The sequence below is a fragment of the Cupressus sempervirens genome, chromosome 1 (assembly GCF_028749045.1).
Source record: "Cupressus sempervirens isolate cs-2001-9-10 chromosome 1, ASM2874904v1, whole genome shotgun sequence".
NCBI classification, from domain to species: domain Eukaryota; kingdom Viridiplantae; phylum Streptophyta; class Pinopsida; order Cupressales; family Cupressaceae; genus Cupressus; species Cupressus sempervirens.
This window is the reverse complement of record NC_143118.1, coordinates 267816142-267822244: the sequence shown is the minus strand read 5'-3', so window position 1 is coordinate 267822244 and position 6103 is coordinate 267816142. Positions and strand designations below refer to the sequence as shown.

The following is a 6103-nucleotide window of genomic DNA, read 5'->3' as shown; positions in this document are numbered from 1 at the left end:
ATTCTTTTAAAGTAAAATATTTTTTATTTATTTAAAACTTATAAAAATTTATATAAACTCAACTTGAAAATTATATATCCCCTATAATTTGCTTTCAATAACAGTTCGATTAATACTAAAATTGCATGTATATGCTTGTATTGTCATTGCTCGGTGATCCTAATTTCTATTTGCGGAGTAAAAACGGTAGGGGAATAAAGAAAAGATAATAACTTACATTTTCCAAACCAAACATTAACTAAACTATATTTGTCACATGATAATCAAATTGAATGCACAGGAAGAGTTGGAAATTTGTCACAGATTTCATCATGATCTCCTGTTATAAAAGGGCATCAAAGGGTTCTCTAGTGGCATATTTAGAGATCTTGCAATGGCTCTTTTCTCTGTTTCCCCCTCTGTTTTGAGCTCATGCTTTAAATCTCCTCCCAACCCTAATGTCAAGCTTTTCAATAAAAGCATTCAAAGCTTAAGTAGGAGGAGGCTGATTAATCCCTTCATTGCTAAGGCTTCCACCACCACCGTTGAAGCTCCAATCAGGCGCACAGGCAACCATCATCCCAACTTGTGGGACGATGAAGATCTTATTAAAACCATCCAAGAGAAGACATATGATGTATGTTATCTTCTTTCATTTTAGGTCATTCTTTTATATTCTCTTATTCCTTTTTGTAGCTTTCAAGATGATCATATATAACAATCTTACAGACTTCTCATTACATGGAACATTGGGAGAGATCAAGGACATGTTCAATCAAATGCCCACAGCAGAAAGTGGTAAATCTTGTGAAGAGAATGCTTTTGAGCGCCTTGTGATGGTTGAAAAAGTTCAACGTCTTGCAGTAGATAGACATTTCCAAAATGAAATAAAACAAGCGCTTGATTATGTTTACAGGTTGGTTTAAAAGTTTATAATAAACAAAATGCTATTCTACATTGTTAATTATCATCCAAAATAGTATCTGGCCACTATATTTGCTCATCTTGTTTTCCAACAGTTAAAATGTATGTGATTGTTATATCAATAAAATAATTTGTTATCAGATATTGGAATAATTGTTCTAAAGATCTGAATATGGCAGCTTTGGGGCTTCAAGTTCTTTGTTTGAACAAATATCCTGTTTCTTCAGGTCATCAAATTATGTCTACACTGAAAGATTAAATATCACACATTAAATCTTACTTCTTAGACTAAAAGTGTTAAATAGTCAAGATTAACTTTTTTTTTCAAAACTTAATTTCTTCATTAATCTGTGATCTCTAAAGATTGATCCATCTATATTAATTTAAATTTGTTTATGATGTTTGATTTTGATTAAATTTTCTGAGTAAATTTATTTGATGTAATGGCAGATGTGTTAAGACACTTCAAAGGAAATGATGGGCAGTTCTTGACTCCATCAAATCAATCAGAAGAAGTGAAGATAGGAAGTGTTATAAATCTTTATGGAGCTTCCTTAATTGCTTTCCCAGGGGAGAATATTATGGACGAGGCTAAATCCTTTGCAACAACATATTTAAATCAAGCTGTACAAAAGGATAATATCAGTTCCCATCTTTCACAAGAGGTGAGGCTAAAGTTTTAACTCTCTCAAGACTATGGAAGAATTTGTTTATTGTGGTCCTGATCCAAAATTTTAACACGCAGATAAAGTACAACCTAGATTATGGTTGGCATGGAAATTTGCCCAGAATAGAAGCAAGAAATTACATGGACATCTATGACAAAAATAGATCTTGGACCAAGTAATGGCACTGGTTTAATTCAATATGTTTTTTCTTTTACCTCTTATGGTTAGCTAGGGCTTATTCTTTTTATAGAAAGTTTGACCTTCTAACCCTAATTTTCAGGATGAGCGGTAATAAATTGGACTTCAATATCATGCAATTAGTCCATCGACGAGAGCTTCAATCGATCTTAAAGTAAGTTGATTGATTAAAGTAACTAGTGGATATCATATAATGAGGTGAAAATAGATAGAAATTATGGTGAGTACGTTATTTCAGGGCTTCTAATATTTGTAAAGTAAGTTAAATTATATAAAAATCAAAGGTTCAGAGGGCAAATGAGTAAAAAATAAAGTGATAAACTATAATTTTTATAGATAAAAATTTGGTATAAGAATATTGAAGAGAGAGAATATTTATAATATTAGTAACTAAAAAAAAATGGAATATCATTAAAAATATAACATATTTTAAAAGTTATAGTTCTAATCTTTGGTCATATGTTCTAGAATTGTTCTTATAAAAGATGCAAAATTCTTTTCTTTCTTATTTCCTTCATAAATATGTCTCATAGGATGGGGGAGATGGAAATGGAGACTTTAGAAATTAGATTTAGTGGCTACACTAGAGTTTTACGTTGTCCTCACTAAACTTCACATTTAGGTCGAATCCTCTAAATAAGTCTCCTTTCTTTGTTTAGGGATGCATTGGTCATAACAAATTTATCCGCTGATATAATCTTAGCAAGTCTAATAGACCTCCTATAGAATCCTCTAAATGAGTCTTTTGGGGGCATTGCATTCTAAAAGTAGCAACTATTTCATACATTGATGTAAGCTTAGCATGTCTAATAGCACCCCTAGAGTTCCTAATTCCATATAGTCGACACAATTGCAATTTGAGATACCAATAGTAAGAGAGATATGGGGTGAGATAGTCAAATTGTTTTCGTCGAGGATATTGAAAAATTTCTTTTTGCCTAAAATTCCCTTTTCCTAAAATTCTCTTTTTTCTAGCACCTAGAGGATTGAGAACCTTTTTTCCATTATCAAGTATGGGGTTAGGTTGAGCTCTACAATTAAAGGAAAGATATCACAACCAAGGTTTATTTCTTTCCTTCTATGGGAATAAAGCAAGATATTTTTGGTAATCTGACCTTGGATAAGGACAGAACACCATCCAAATTTTTTTTACCTTTTAGTTCCTCTACTTTATAGAAGGTTATGGTTTTTTCCCATGAGTAGTATGCATTATGGGTAGGAGTGGGATTTAAAGGAGAAGGTGTTTCTAGGTAGAAATTGTAAATGGCATAGATTAACCCTTTAAGTAATGGGCAATAGATTTCTTTATTGCCACATATATGCATTATAAAGGAAAATTAAAAAAGTAATAAAAATAGCAATTGTATTATATGTAAGATGATTGGGAGAGAAAAATGCTACTTGTGCATTGTGGAAAACTATCCCTTAAGAGTGAAATACTTTATGAGATCATGATAGATTAACATTTTATACTCTTGTATAAAGTTTTTATTATGGACAATATATGCTTATAAATTCTTTTTTTCAATAAGATTTTGTGTTTTTCAAGTGGGCACTAGGCACACTTTTTAATTTGAAAATTTATATACACTACTTTACCATTTATAAATAAGATTATGTGTTCATTTTATTTTATGGTTTAAATATAGAAAGTTACTAAAATTTGTATGAATGTTGTGCTTAGATGGTGGAAGGATTTGAATTTGGATAAAGTGGACTTTGCTCGTCATCGTCATGTGGAATATTTTGCTTTAGCTTCTGCATACTCCATAGATGCTAAGTATTCAGTCTATAGAAGTGACTTTGCAAAGATTTGTGCTCTTACAACAATTATAGATGATATATATGACACCTATGGTACTATTGATGAGAAACAACTCTTCAATGAAGCTATTAAAATGTAAGTATGGTATATAGAAATACTTATATTCATGTACATTTCTTTTCGTATTAATAACAAAGTAATAGATTAAATTGATACTTTTAGTGAAAAATGATAGGTAATTGAGGTTAAGCAACAATTACTATAGGTACTCAAGAATTTTCATGCAATTTATAAATATAAAATTAAAGTTCTCTATTAATTTGGTACTTTGTATTGACTCACATTTGCATAAACTAGTGTGTGTTCAATTAATATAAACTAACTTGTTGTACTGGAATGTTTTTAATTTAGGTGGGATCGTTTTCCTCTAGAAATATTTCCTAAAAATATTAAAATAGAATATAAGGCATTTTACTTGGGAGTGAATGAAAGTGCAGATGCAACATAGAAGACTCAACAACGAGACACCCTCCCTTATGCGTGTAAAGCTGTATGAATTTGAACTTATCACTCATAAAAAGTTTAAATCACTACTTCATCCTACACCACACATAACATATGAGATTAAATGAGTTATTTTGGATCAAATTTATTTTAGCTTGAAAAATATTCATAATATTTTTATGTTTCAGATTTAATATCAAAAATCAAATAAATGATCGCTAGTCATTATAAACTATTAAATTCAGTTTCTATGTTAGCACTCAACTTCCCTACAAATGTTGCTATTTTTATTTTTCTATTATATTTTATTTTAATTAGACCTCATGGTATAGTAGTGATACAACTTTGAAAGAGCTTTGTTTTTTTCTTCTATATTTTTATTAAGATTTATATTGCATTTAATTTTAAATAGAATATTCTTTATGTAGAAAATTGAAATGTTATATGATATATTTTAAACTGGTTTGAATTTTTAAAATAGAATTAAAATTGATCTTAGTCTTTTTTTTTTAATTCTTTAATGATTTTTCTTAATATTTTTCCAAATTTGAACTCAAATATAATGTCTTCGACTAAAAATATTGTTCATTTTAAATTATTATTTTTCCTTGTATAGTGGGGAGATTATGTCAAAGCCCTTACAAAGGAAGCTCAATGGCTTGCTGATGGTTACATACCATCTTTAGATGAATACTTAGAAAGTGGTATACCAAGTTCAGCATATCGTGTAACCATGTTGCAACCTATATTAACATTAGATGGAGTTCTTTCAGATAACATCATTCAAGAAATGGACTATCCATCAAAGTTCAATGAACTTTTATCCCTATCCCTTAGGCTAAAAGGTGACACTAGAACCTTCAAGGTATGTAGTCATTTTATTTGCATAACTTTATATTCATATGTATACAAAAAGATACATGTAAATTGAATTTATTTTATTTTAAGTCCAACTAAGTTTTATTATAATTCTGAATCTTTATGTTGAAGGCCGAGGTAGATCATGGAGAATTAGTATCAAGAATATCATGTTATATAAAAGACCACCCAGAATCTACAGAGGAAGAAGCTTTGGATCACCTTAAAGAATTATTGCAAAAAACACTTAAGGAATTAGATTGGGAGTATTTGAAGCTTGATAATGTTCCAACTATTAGCAAGGACCATGCTTATAATATTGGAAGAAGTTACCAACTCCTCTCTATAAAGAGAGAGATCGATTTACTAATTCTGATAAAGACATCAAAGATCTAGTCATTGAAATCCTCTTTAAGCCTATGGCAATGTAGTTATGAAATATGAGAATAAAGCTTAATATCCCAATTTTAGATTTTAGCACCTCAAAATTCAATAGAAATTACTGTGCACATGTATTTTGGCTAAAATATTTTAGGGAATTACATTTACATATGACTTTAATTTTTAAAAAAAATTGTTACATTTTTATCTAAATCCAAGGGCTCATCCATGAAAAACTATTAGGATACCAAGGTTTACATTTAATAGTTTATGGTTATTAAGCTGATTGGGTGGAAAGTCATTCTCATAATTAGATAATGGGTCAGTGCAAGAATTTGGGTCTCACTTTTGGCCAAAAAGTTGAAGTGTTTTTTCTGTTTTTGAAATATTTTGTCAATTGATGCCAAAATTTGAGCCATTTAGAGATTAAAAATTAAAAAAACTCCAGAAATAAAAATTGTAGTGTCTAAGATCTTCTTGTTGAATATGTAATCTATTTGTATGCCCATATGATAGATTATTTTTTTGGTATGGATCTTTAAAAATCACTTTTTTAAAATGTCTGTTTTAGGACCATACCACACTCATGTACGAACACCATAATTTGACACAACTAAATGAATTTTTGTGAATCCTTTTAAACAAAGTTACTTGACACACCAAAGATTGATGAGAATATTTTTCTTGAATATTTTTTAATGAATACTTTTATTATTATTAATTTTTAATTGGCTATAAAGGTAAATTTTAAAACCTCTCATGTACAAACACCATAATTTGATCAAAATTTCACTTTTTTCAAATTTTTTTAAACTTCAAAAGAATT

The 6103-nt window shown here is 29.4% G+C and overlaps 1 pseudogene across 1 annotated transcript; it reads left to right on the top strand.

Moving 5' to 3' along the window:
• The first annotated feature begins 300 nt into the window (after positions 1-300).
• LOC149577150 (alpha pinene synthase, chloroplastic-like) lies at positions 301-5376 on the top strand (annotated as a pseudogene). The gene is made up of 10 exons (XR_016362804.1): positions 301-616; positions 709-895; positions 1045-1130; positions 1354-1568; positions 1649-1746; positions 1852-1923; positions 3454-3669; positions 3946-4084; positions 4655-4903; positions 5029-5376. The product of XR_016362804.1 is annotated as an alpha pinene synthase, chloroplastic-like (transcript).
• The last annotated feature ends 727 nt before the right edge of the window (positions 5377-6103 follow it).